General features: G+C 40.8%; 1 long non-coding RNA gene across 1 annotated transcript; it reads left to right on the forward strand.

The window, feature by feature from the left end:
- The first annotated feature begins 11,532 nt into the window (after nt 1–11,532).
- Nucleotides 11,533–12,209, forward strand: LOC121698347. Its single transcript, XR_006026745.1, has 2 exons — nt 11,533–11,692; nt 12,003–12,209. It is a non-coding gene; the product is annotated as an uncharacterized LOC121698347 (long non-coding RNA).
- Nucleotides 12,210–13,611: the final 1,402 nt, after the last annotated feature.

Raw genomic sequence — 13,611 nt, forward strand, 5'->3', positions numbered from 1 at the left:
GCAAGGAAACCAGAATTGTTTGTGTGGACTGATGGTGAACTGTCAACTGTAGTCAACTGTAAAACTAATAAACGTTATTTTACGGTTTGTGAAGGGTGCAGTCCCGTCCTTTATTTGGCTAACGCAGGTAGGCCTAATCACCTTTACTTTCTTTGGTTGTAGGATAGTCCGTGATTCACATTAGTTTTGGCTATCACCGCAATTAAGCTACTAAACGCAAGGCTTACCTAAGTTCTAGGCTATTCTGTCGCCACATTTATAATATTGCTATAAAACCTTCGTTAGTAACAGTCAATACGTTTGCCTGCATCAAATCGCGCATTTGCAGTTCTAAGCGTCTTTGTATGCTTCAGGGCTCTCAAGTGTCACGCATTGAGCGTGACAGTCACTCATTTCAGTCTTTTGTCACGCTCTCCCGCCACACATTGTATTTCCCACACAGAAAAACTTTTTCAATATTTAGTAGGCTATGCGACCGTAGCGCCCAAAATGTCTGGCTGCGCCGCTCTCACTATGGAACCGAATCAAGCGTGTCTCCCCTGGAGTTGAGCCTGTCACTTATCAGCCAATCAAAAATAACGAGAGGGGCTACACAATAGCCAATCAGAAAATAGCACTATTGTATCTGGGTAAGATTTAACGCAACAACCAATGAAAAAACGCGTGTCCTGGAATTGTTGAACGTGAATTATTGAACACGAACCTACGGAGCCCTAGAGGGGTCATCGCAAAATGTTTTGCATGTTGAGAGAATGTGCGCTCGTTTTACTACATTGTGCGCTTGTTTTACTAAATTGTTCTCTTGTTTAACTAAATTGTGCCCTCGTTTAACTATATTGTGCACTCGTTTTACTAAATCATACGCTCGTTTTACTAAATTGTGCGCTCGGTTTACTAAATCGTGTGCACAATTTACTATATTGTGCTCTCGTTTTACTATAGTGTGAGCTCATTTTACTAAATTGAGCTCTCATTTTAAGCATAGTAAAACGAGGGCACAATTTATTAAACGAGTGCACTATTTACTAAAACGAGCGCACGATTTACTAAAACGAGGGCACGATTTATTAAAACGAGAGCACAATTTGTGAACATGGTTATAGAACATTGTGTGCACGATCTACTTAAACGTGGCCACAATTTGTAAAACGTGCACTCAATATTGTCTTGACACATGTAAACATGAGCACGTTATAGTATATTCGAGATCTCGATCTACTAAAACGCACCCACGAATAATTAAAACGTGGGCTCGAAGAAATTAAATTGTGTGCACAAAAACATAGTGTGGTGTCAAGGGGTATCCCCGGGAATGACGTCGGGAGGTGTGTCGCTTGTAGTGACGTAGAGGGAATCTCATTGATTGCAGTGCACCTGGTTATAGCCCCAGATGATTGTGTGTGTTTGTACAGGCCCCTTGCCAACATCGTCCAGCTGAATGTTTGGCGAAGTTTTGAGTGTTTGTTGAGGTCCAAGTGTATGCAGAGCTGTGGTGTTTATCGCGAACGGTGTGAGCTGGGTTACATAGCCTGAGAAGCTGAGCATCGTGAACGACACTGTTTATGTCTCTCGTTTCATAGTCCGTATCAAAGCTTACCTCGTTGTGTGCATCATTGGTGTGCGCGTGGTTTATATGGTGAGGCCCATCGGGCGCTAGAGGGAACCTTATTGTATTGGGTGGGTATTAGGCGATACTACTAATACGCAGTAGCCTATTTGTACCAACAGTAGGTCTACGTGTTGTAATTGTTTGGGAGCTTGTCGCTGTGATGTGCTTCGATTGACTTCTAGACCTCACAGTTAAGTCAACAATCCAGGAGATAGTGGAAACCGGTCATTAGGCTACAACAGAGCCCGCGAGTAGCCTTTGTAGTAGAATTTCCCCATTATGGGTCTCCATAGCTGGCGGTTGACACCACAGTGCCCCTGCTACAAAGAGTAGAAGTCCGCTATAAAACATGACCACCTAAAGTCTTTAATTAGCTGCTTACGGTTATCATCACATTACCAATATGAACTGTTACAGACAGCTGTAGGCCTAGTCCATGTCAAGGTAACACGAAGTTGCCACAAAAATACATATTTCGAGAGCTCAATTTAGGCCTACAACGGGGTCACGTTGTATTAATTCGAGGGCTCAATTAAAGGAAAACGTGCTCACGTTTTATTAATTCGAGGGCTTAATTAAAGGAAAACGTGCTCACAAATTATCACGACCAGAAAAAATATCACTTAAAGTGAGCTCTCCCGGGCTCCGTAGAACCTGTTACCTACTTCTTCCAAGTTTCGTTCACCTTGAAGCTTCGAGCATCAGTTCATGGTTTCAGCACAGAGTAAGTCATCTTTTAATGTTACAACAAATCCACAACTAGCATTAGGTCTTGTCATGCTGTGTGCAAAAGTAGATCAATATAGAATGACAACATGAGTACTTTAGACCATTATTTGCCAAGATATGCTCATGCATTTGGTAAAATGCCCTATGAAAACTCCCCATAGGACTTTGGGTTATCCAAAATGCATACTGGCAATCAAATGCTTACTGCATATGAACCCCACATAAGCATAATCTTGGCCTCAAATGAAAGGTAATACTCTGAAGTTTCATGCTTGCATTTGGTTTGTAGGCTACTTCAGGTTCTGATATAACTACACTAAATATGGAATAATTACAAAAAAAACAAATCTTTACCATTTCTATTTCAATTCAATTGGTGTGTATAAGATGGGCTATATTTCTGCACAACTAATATTGGATCAACTGTTAACCGACCTGGGGCTGGTGTATGCTAGCTGGTGATGCTAGTTGTGTGTGTAATTCCTCACACCCCTAACCTTAAGAACGGCTCTAACCGCTGAGTTGGAAGCTTGGGCTTTTAGCTCAGTGGTTAGAGCGCTCGACTCCCATGCCGGTGTGTTGAGGTGGCGGGTTCGAGGGCCGTGAGCGGCGGACAAAACGACCTCTGTTGCACTGGAACATCTGAAGGCATATTAATAACAGCAACAAAAAGTTGTAGTATTATTAATGAAACACCCCCATTCTCGCAACCCGTCTGACCAGCCACCCCTTTATCCCCCGGACGGATTTGTCGACGGGGAATGTCACTCTTAACCTGACCCTAGCCAGATGAATTTCGCTCCGCCTAGCTCCACTCATCCATCTGGAACCGATCCATTAAAGTGTTGCTTCAGAAGGCTGGGCCTAATCAAAAAATGCTTGCATATGATTGAATAAGCCACTTGTCCGTCATCTATTGACGTGCTACTTCAACCACACACATCGAAGCCAACCCGTGACGCTAATAACAGTCTCACAGTCGCTTCTACGCTATGTCACATCTATGAAACTCCCGCCCTGCGTCCTGATTGGCTGAACCATAAAGTCGGTTGCAGAAATCACTCTCAATGGAAGAGGTCCCAGCTAAGCGGAACGAAATTCATCTGGCTAGGGTCAGGTTATGTCACTCTTGCCTGTCCTCAAAACTTGAGAGCCCTGCAATGCTTATATCTGATTTCACTTGACTGTGAATGCATGTATATATGTTGTAAGACATGTAAAATAAATGAATGACTCTGGCACTACGCACAAATTAATGTAGCCTAAACTTACACCGCACTTTCCTAATAACTTAAGTTCTCTCGCGTCACTGACAGCTAGAATGCATAAAAAAACACAGGCAAAAACAGTGTTCAGTCCACCAAGTCATAAGCTATCGGCGCTGCGCAGCACCAGTTGTGATATTTATCTTACGGAGTGTAATCGTAGGTAATGTCATGTATGAAAACTAGTATTGTCCAGGGCAGCTGAGGTGTGGCGATGACATCATCGATACGCAAGCAGGATGTGCGTTTTCGCTGTCTAAACGAATTCAAACGGGCTACGGTTTCAGATTTTTCCACTCTGGGACCAGGTTTCAGAAAAGTGCGGTTTCGGGCAGTGCGTTTACAGGATTCGTTTGGACGCTCGGCCAAGACGAAGCAAAACCTCTGCGTTTAACCTAAAAAGCGTCTCCGTGTGGACAGGCCCTAAGAAACTGCACACACAGACACACAGACAGACACATGCACACCCCAAAGGTATGTCAATCATCATTTATTTTGTTGACTGCTTATGTCCACTGAAGATGTGGCCTAACATTTGTCTGTCTATGCAACACTCACTTTATGACCGACATGATAAAATGTTCAAGGGTATGTCATCACTCACCTTACAAAACTATCATCTGTGTCAAGTCAAGTTTTAATTCCACCTCATTTGGACCCATAAACTGTTTATTCTGTTTGATATGATCTGTTTATTGTATTGTTTGATTCTGCTGTCGTTCATGTCGTTCTTCCTTGTCGTTTGATTCTGCTGTTGTGCTTGTCTTGTTGAAAGGTGTGTCCATGTCGTCTCGTTGAATTTGCACATTGTGTTTGAGGTTGTGTTTTGTGTGAAACTGTTGTGGTGTGTGTTTGTGTGTGTGAGTGTGAGGATATGGCGTGTACGTCTGTTGTAATTTGTCTGAGACTGTGGTATGTGTGTGTGTAGGTATTGGTGTGTGAGACTATGCTGTGTGTGTTGTATGTGTGTGTAGAAGGCTATATGGTGTGTCTGTGTGTGGTGTGACGATAGTGTATGTGGGTGATTCTCACGAAACCGTCAACTGAAAGATTTCTGACATAGAATTTTTCAAAAGATATGTATGAATAAATTTCCTTTTGAGACATCTGAATTAAAGTGTAAAGGTGTTGTAAATATTACTTTTCTCACAATATTAGGCTTTTTAATATATATTTATTTATATTTTCAAGACTAAGTCCATCAGAACTTCTCATTACCGCAATAGATCATTACATGAAATATAACATAGAAATATAATTCTTTATGCATTTTTTTAAATGGATCATTAACATTAATACCAAGGTCAACATAAAACATTTTTAAAAGTTATTGTTAAATATAACATATTTTTAGAATTTCTCTCATTTGTCTCATTACCGCAATATGATGAGTGATTTGCAACTTGTATTTTACAATATCTAAGTAAAAACTCACAACTTTAAACAGAAAAATGTGGCAGAGGTGAAGGAAGAATACTTGGAATAATCTAATTTTGAAAATGGAAATGAATGCTGTTTTCTAACAGTTGATTTTTTTAAAAATAAACATTCATTTCGGTAATGAGACAGATATTTCAGAGATGAGACTGATATTTCGGAAATGAGAATAAGAACAAAAACCCTGCTGAATCTTGTCCAAATGTATAGCTTATTCCTTTAATAGTCAGATTTTTTTTTTACATTTTAAACAGTGCTTAAAGCCACTTACTTTTTACAAATTTAAAGTACATTGGTATCCCATTTTCCATCAATTCATAACCAAAATGTGCCCATTAACGTAAACAAACATTAGGTCACACTAATTTCATAGAACAAACAAACAAACCAACATCAAAACAGTGTGACACCGGTACCACTGAGCTTGGGAAATAGGGAAAGGCCTATCCCATAACTGTGTAACAGACTATGGCAAGTAAACTGACAGTTTCTTCATATTTTAGAAGGACTTTTCTTGCTGTGTTTATTCCAAATTTCTGGCAAGACACAGAAATGCCTAGCAGAAGATGTGATTGGTAGCGGCTTGGGGATGATGGCCTTGATATCATCTTGGAAGTACCACACTTTATCACCTGGAAACTTCACAGTTGGAATGTAAAACTTGTTCTCTCCAATAGCAGTCATTGTGTCAACTTCATATTGGCCATTTGAAATCTGGAGAAAGCATAAAAGAGTGCATTTTAATAAATTACATTGTGCTGGACTAATATAACAATACCTTCCTTTGCTGGGTTCAGATTTTACACACCTGAGTGACAGTGCCTGGGAATAAATCCCCATCATACTGCACCAAGACCCATGTCCCCACTTCAATGGTGTCTTCACTTATTTCATTTTGTGCAACTTCACAAAGACATGTATTTCAATTAATCATAAAATGACCCTGAAATGCCACTAGACAATGTTCATTTCAAATACTCAAATCACTGACAACTGTAGTCCGGCCAGTATATTGTCATTTAAAAAGTGAAGTAGCAGCCCTCAACTAATGTTTATGTTGTGTTTTGTCATGTCATGTTGTGTTTTGGCCTGATGCGCCACCCTCCACCTATCTACTAATCACAAAGTCAGTAGTGTTTCGGCATAAGGGTTGGCAACCTCGAGTATCGGGGGAGGGGATACACCGCTCTACAGTAATTTGAAAGTGATTGCAGTACCAGTTTTGGCCACAATCTTACATATGGTTCCTTTAAGGCCTTAGGTTTTGGCATTTTGAGACACTCGAGTAAATTGCACACTGATTTTCTAAAACTACTCGTTGACTGCGAACACCACCTAAACCATTTAATCCTTATCCATCACCTCTCTCTTTCCTTCCTTCTGTATTCCTCTAAAAGTTCTGGGTTGGTGTATATCTTTTCCCTGTGCTTCCTCAAACTTTCCTTTGCTGCAGCTTTCTTTTGTGCACTTTTTGCCAACCTGGTCATATGAATTCAATCATGGAAAGAAAAACACAGATAAGGAACATCATAGTAATCAATCTTTAAATTGTAAACATGCACTTTCCATGACTCAGTAATGTGACATTTTAAGTCTATGGCAGTAATCTACACGTGATGTAGGCCACTTATTACTATGATATGACACTAGCAACTTTCATGAGATTCAAAGGGGAAAAAAGGGTAACAGGGTCTCTGATACAATGTATCTACTTCATTAAGTACAGTGTAACAACCTAAAAAACTTGATATTGATCTTATTAATATCCCTCCAAAACATTGAGGTTGTCTCTTATTAAAAAGTAATTAATGTCATGAACGACATTGAAAAATGCAAATTCCTTTAATATTTTCATTACCGAAATTGAAATTATCATCACCGAAATTGGCTTTAACTATTGCGGTAATGATAAAGTGCATTGCGGTAATGAGATGACCGAACACAAAAATGCTAATTTTAGATTTAGCTAGCATGACCTAGCTAAAAAATGACCTCCATGACATTGTGTGTTTTATTACCTTATTACTAATCAAATTTGAATTAAGAAAATAGTTTTTTATCACAAAACTATTACTAATTTCGGTAATGAGAATCATTAGTGTTGTATTTAGACCGTTTTGAGACAAATCATGGAATTTCAACACAAAGACAAAAGAAGACATGCTTACCTTGACGCCATCTTTGATCTTCTGTTATTACTGATGCATGATGGGAAATTCCATTTCATGTTGAAATTCCTATAGGGTTTTATTGCAGTGCTCAAAAGTATTGCGGTAATGAAAACTATGACTGACGACAAAAATTTTTTTTTAAATATTATAACCATTATAATGTTAATATTATTGAAACACACATTTTGATGAAGCAATGGACTTAAAACGATATATGTATAACTTTATTTTATTTTAAAGTAAAAGATAAAGATTTTCTTAATGATCAAACACTTGGGATTTGAGCCGGGACACATTGCGGTAATGATAATTTACTCATAAAATGCATAAAAAATACAAAATAACAATAAAATATGGAGAAATTACCTTGTGTGCAAGATAAAGCACATGTACGTATATTGTTAAATAGTGTAATCAGTGGGTTTTATGGCATATTTGACCATCAAATCCTTAGTACCATAAGATTTTGGGGTTTCGCGAGAATCACCCATGTGTGTGTGTGTTGTGGTAATGTGATCTGGTATGTATGTGTGTTTGTGTGTGCATGTGTGTTGTGGTAAAGAGAGAGATACATGTTCACCCGAGGCAGCCCTAGAGCTCACAATGCAGTATACTTATTTTGGCATTACCACATCAGGAAGTTTCAACATGGCAGTGAATACACTAAAAGCAAAAGCAAAGCAAAAAGCACTCTACACCATACAAAAAGAAAAATTCACAAAATAAACATCCCAATTGCAATTAGCAAAATATCTATCTATTGTGCTATATGGAAGTGAAGTTTGACCACAAAGCGGCACCACCATCCAACTTAAACCCAACAAGCAGAATTCTGCCAATGCAAAAAAATCAATTAAAACATTACATTACATTACATTAGGCTGACGCATTTTTAACCAAAGCGACTAACAACATGGTAAACAGTTTAAGTTTTAAAGCAATTCTCTCAACAATTTTAGGACAATTTAAAAACTGTAGAGTAAGAATAAGTGCATCAGTGAGTGCTGTTTTTAAACAGTTGAGTGTCCGTTCAAGACAGGTGGTAAGTGCTAGGATCAGCAAGACTTGTTGTAAGTGGTGCTATGAGTATAAGTATATATACTCTTTTGATCCCGTGAGGGAAATTTGGTCTCTGCATTTATCCTAATCTGTGAATTAGTGAAACACACTCGGCACACAGTGAGGTGAAGCACACACTAATCCCGGCGCAGTGAGCTGCCTGCAACAACAGCGGCGCTCGGGGAGCAGTGAGAGGTTAGGTGCCTTGCTCAAGGGCACTTCAGCCGTTATACTGGTCGGGGTTCGTCCGAAGCGCTAACCAGTAGGCCACGGCTGCCCCATGTGGAGATGTTCTCTAAAGAGCTGGGTCTTCAGGAGTTTACAACCCCTATTGAGGTACATAAAGTATATTTTTGAAGCCTATACAAGCAGACCTTCTCCCTCGCTCTCTGACACATATCTGCCACCTGTGAACACTTTTTTGGATGTGTGCACCACTTCTCTACAGCAGAATTATGCCATTTGTCATTGGCTTTACCTTTTCAAAAGAATCTTAAAATTCTGGGTCTAAACAGACATCCCAAGAACACACTCCAGTTTGAAGCACTGATAAGGAGGAGTTGAATCCTGAGAAAAGTCCTCTGAGCCAGCTGGTACTGAAGTTAACTAACTCAATAGCAACAACTAATACACATCAAGCTCAGTCCAGCTCCCAAACATCAAGCTCAGTTCGCTTCCCAAACATTAATTAGAGTCAACAAAATAATGAATCAAGCAAAATAAGTATATTTAGAGAATTGGACAAAAACACAATTTCCAACCAAAGCAGAATATATCCCAAGAGAATATGAATTAGCAGAGTCTCTTCTTTACATTTATTCATTTAGCAGACACTGTTGTCTAAAGTCATTTACATATGTCAACTAATATACAAGGGATTGGGTTTAAGGGATTGCCTTGCTCAAGGGCACAACGGTGGAAGCCAGGAATTGACTCCACAGCTTTCAGGCTATTGCACGCTAGCCCTGCAGCTCCTTAACCACTACACTACCACCGCTTCATCTCTGTTAGAGATACGAAGCGAAGGCAAATCCTGACCAAGTGCAAGCTCAGTTACCATCTGGCAGTTGAAACAGGCAGGCTTATGTGAGGCGGTGGGGTGTGTGTGGTAAGACTGTGAGTGGTATCAGACTATGCTGTGTGTGTGTGTGTGTGTGTGTGTGTGTGTGTGTGTGTGTGCATGCGTGCGTGCGTGTGTGTGGCTATGGTGTGTTTGTGTATGTTTTAGGTGGTTTGTGTGAAGACTGTAGTGTGTGTGTTTGTGTGTGTTTGAGGTTGTGGTAACAAGCAACATTGACATCTCTCTCTCTCTTTCTGTCTCTTGTGTGCATGCACTCACACACACACACACACACACACACACACACATTGAAAGTTGCCAATCATCACTGAGATTATCATCTGAGCAGTGTGAAAACACACCATCATGTGCCACATGACACCATATAAAGGCATCATGCCGACGTCTCACAGTCATGCAGACTTTTGTCCCCCGTTCTCATTTTTCATGGTTGTTTTTTATTTTTATTATTATTACATTATATTTACATTATTTGGTTGTTTTCTCATTATTGTAATATTCTCCTTCTAGACAGTTCATACCATTGCAGGACACAGGACAGACTGACCACGATCACACACACACACACATACACACAGACACATACATACACACACACAAAGAAGCACAAACAAATATAACACACACACACACACACGTGTCCACAACTCTCTCTCTCTCACACACACACACACACACACACGAGCGCGACAAAGCGGAAACAGGAAGATGGACTAGTTCGAGGGCAAGCGAGAGTTGCATTGTTTTGTTACAGTCGCGAATTTTTAATAGTTTGCTGGATAAGTTAACAAAGTTACCAGCGAGAGTTGCAACACATGGAATTAAGAGGAAAGAATAGAAATGATTTATTTTCAAACAAAGGATATCTATTAAGGCCTGAACAAAATCTCTTTCCACTTCAGGAAATAACAAACTCAGCCAGCTGCTAACTAGCCAGCTAACTGTTTAAATGATTAAAATTTCCCTCAGGATGACTAAAGTATCTATCTATATATCCATCTATCTATCTATCTATCTACCTGTGCACACACCTTGGAAACTAGATGATAATGATGGTGGTAGTTGTGAATAGTAGCAACCAAAGTCTGAAGTACCATCACAGAGGCTAGCTACTAGTGTTTCTTACTGCAGCTTCTTCTGCTGTGTAACGTAGTTAGCGTTAATATTTTCACAACAGCGACACCTCTGTTCAGGAGAATATTGCAACTAGTGTTGCGACCACCACGCGCGAGTATAAATGGTTACGGCGCTTCTGTGACGTCACATTGTCGCGCTACAGGTCGGGTGCGTCGAGTATGTGAGACGTTTAAGAAATCATGTTCATTTCAAATGTACAGTAGTCTGGCCAGGATATTGTCATTTAAAAAGTGAAGTTGCAGCCCTCAACTGATGTTGATGTTGTGTTTTGTCATGTCATGTTGTGTTTTGGCCTGATGCGCCACCCTCCACTTATCTACTAATCACAAAGTCAGTAGTGTTTCACCATCCGGGTTGGCAACCTCGAGTCAGGGGGGAGGGGGAGGGGATACACCGCTCTACAGTAATTTGAAAGTGATTGCAGTACCATTTATGGCCACAATCTTACATATGGTTCCTTTAAATGTTTCTTAACTGGTGGGTCGGGACCCAAAAGTAGGTCGCGGAATCGTTCTGGGTTGGTCACGGAGCTTTTGGTGAAAAATAAAATCGCCCATTTAAAATGCTTCCTTATCAGATCTAATATCAGACCTTTATTTTAATAGACTTTATTTGTATGTCAGTCATTGCCATAGAAGTAGACAATGTCTATGTGACAGGTCATGTTAGACATCATTTTAGTGGTAAATGTAGGCCTAGGCTATGACCCTGAATGTTAGAAGTAAGATATGGATTCACTTAAATTGAGGACAAAATTGGATAGAAACCCCAGTGTGTGGTGTGCAGTGAATTGCTGGCACAAGAGAGCATGAAACCATCAAAACTAAAATGCCACATGGAGGTGATTCTTGCAGGTGCAACACTGAAGGAGCGTGGTGTGTGTGTGTGTGTGTGTGTGTGTGTGTGTGTGTGTGTGGTGTTGTGTGTTGTGTAATTCTTGAAACACTGAAAGTGCAAAAGTGCAGGCATTGCTAAACCCTGATGTTCCTCCTATACAGACAGGACACACACACACACACCCACACTCACACTTACACAAGATGTCCACTGAGGGGTGTGAGCAGAAAGTAAGAGATGAGGAGGCTATTTAAGGGCAGCTGGGGGACTAAGTATTCATACTGTTGACACAACACTGCTGTTCCTTCTGAAGGCACCATGAAGCTCAGCATCACCATCGCCCTCTGTGCTCTACTTTACTTCGCTGGTAAATACTCTTGCGCTCTCTTTGTCTCTCTCTCTCACACACACACACACACACACAGAAGCACACATATACACAGAAGCAAACACACACTATGCACACACTCATTTACACATCCACATAGTAGGGGATGGAGTACGAGATGTCATTTCGATTGACAGGATGATTTATTTTTGTCGAGAGAATGTGCAGGACTGGGCGGCGGTCATATTTTGTGCCGCTCTGCGGTACATCTAGTTTTCTCTCTCACTCTCTTTCTCACCCACACTCCTCTCCTTTCCTCTTGTTTATTTTTCTCTCTGTTGCAAATCAGGTCCTGCTTTCGCCGTATTACCACTGAACCCGGGATCACCGGGACCAGTGGCGGCAGCGGAGTCATGGCTGCCGGGAAGAGAAGTCAACATGTCCACTAATTTTGATTTTTTTGGGCTGAAGTACAAAGCTGCACCGCTCACTGCAGTCTACAGTCGGTCAGGAAGACTCCAGAGTCAGTTTGACACAATAAAGAATTTCAACATCACTTCTCCTGCGTCTTTTTTGCTTGCTTATTCATTTGGCTGCCACTTTCAGTCAAAGCGACTTACATATCGTACAAGCACCAATTACCAGCCCTTTTGTTCGAAAAATCTAAAACAACGATGTTTTTTGATACTTCAAAATAACATTTGATAAATTAACCTTAAATTTTTTAGTAGCCATAGGTGTACAAACAAAATCTAGTTTGGTTCTTACCGGGGCTTTACTGCCTGAAATATCCGATTTTGTTTACCACGCTCGGAGTTTAGTGCTGGCCTGGTGGGTCGCCTATTTCCAACCTTTCTCACGCACATCAATTCTCGTCGCATAAATTCCACTGGAGCTCCAATCGGATTTGTACATGCAGCTTTACAACACTGTTTACAGCTCTTCGAGTCACAGTAAAATGTAATTGTGAAGGGCGACGTCGGGGGAGAGGGGGTTGTCCTCCTCCACCAATTCAGCCCATGCCGCCTTGGCCTGCGGCTGCTGGGAAGCTTCCGCGGTGGACACCTCCATGAGGTTCAGGTCGGAGCCGGTTGAGGCAGCCACCTTGAGGCATCTTTGCAGTCAGCAATCCTCGCACCCTTCCGGAGAATTAAAGCTAGCTTGCGTATGCTGAACTCCTGATACATGACATCAGCCCTCCGCAAAGGAAATGTAGGTAAACAAGGTAAACACAATGGTAAAAGGTAGTCTCAATGCGTTAATTGTGTTAATATTTTGTAACGCGTTATGTATTTTAAAATGTATTGCGGCGATTAACATGTTCATTTTAATAGCCCTAGTATATGGTTCTGCTATTTACGGCCCACTAGGCCCCCTTGTGGCTGATACAAAGCCTAGTAACCGCAGCGCAGGGCTAGTCTCGCTATCACCAGACCAAGCTCAATCTTTTAAGATTGAACATTGGTCTGGGGAGTCTGCTATGTATTTTCTACTGCACAAGAGCCCTGATCAACGGGCATAGTTCAAATGACTGCAATTGGATAGTCATTCACCAATCTGACTAACAAACTGGGTGACGTTTGTAGAGCGACGCAAAAACTCCAGGCAACTTGCTGGAAACTTGTCAACACGCATATCGTAAAAGCACCAATTTCCACCCCTTTCGTTCAAAAATTCTAAAACAATCAAGATTTTTAATACTTCAGAATAACATTTGATAAATGAACCGTAACATTTTCCAGTAGCCATAGGTGTGTAGATTTGAACAAAATCTGGTTTGGTTCTTACAGGAGGATTTACTGCCTTAAAAATCTGATTTTGTTTACCGTGCTCAGAGTTTGGTGCTGGGCTGGTGGGTGCCTTATTTCCGCCTCACTTGGTGAAAGAGAACTCTCGTCGCGAAATCAAAATTCCATTGGAGCTCCAAGCGGATTTGTACACGCACCCTTACAACACTG

This window comes from Alosa sapidissima, chromosome 23 (assembly GCF_018492685.1).
Source record: "Alosa sapidissima isolate fAloSap1 chromosome 23, fAloSap1.pri, whole genome shotgun sequence".
NCBI classification, from domain to species: domain Eukaryota; kingdom Metazoa; phylum Chordata; class Actinopteri; order Clupeiformes; family Clupeidae; genus Alosa; species Alosa sapidissima.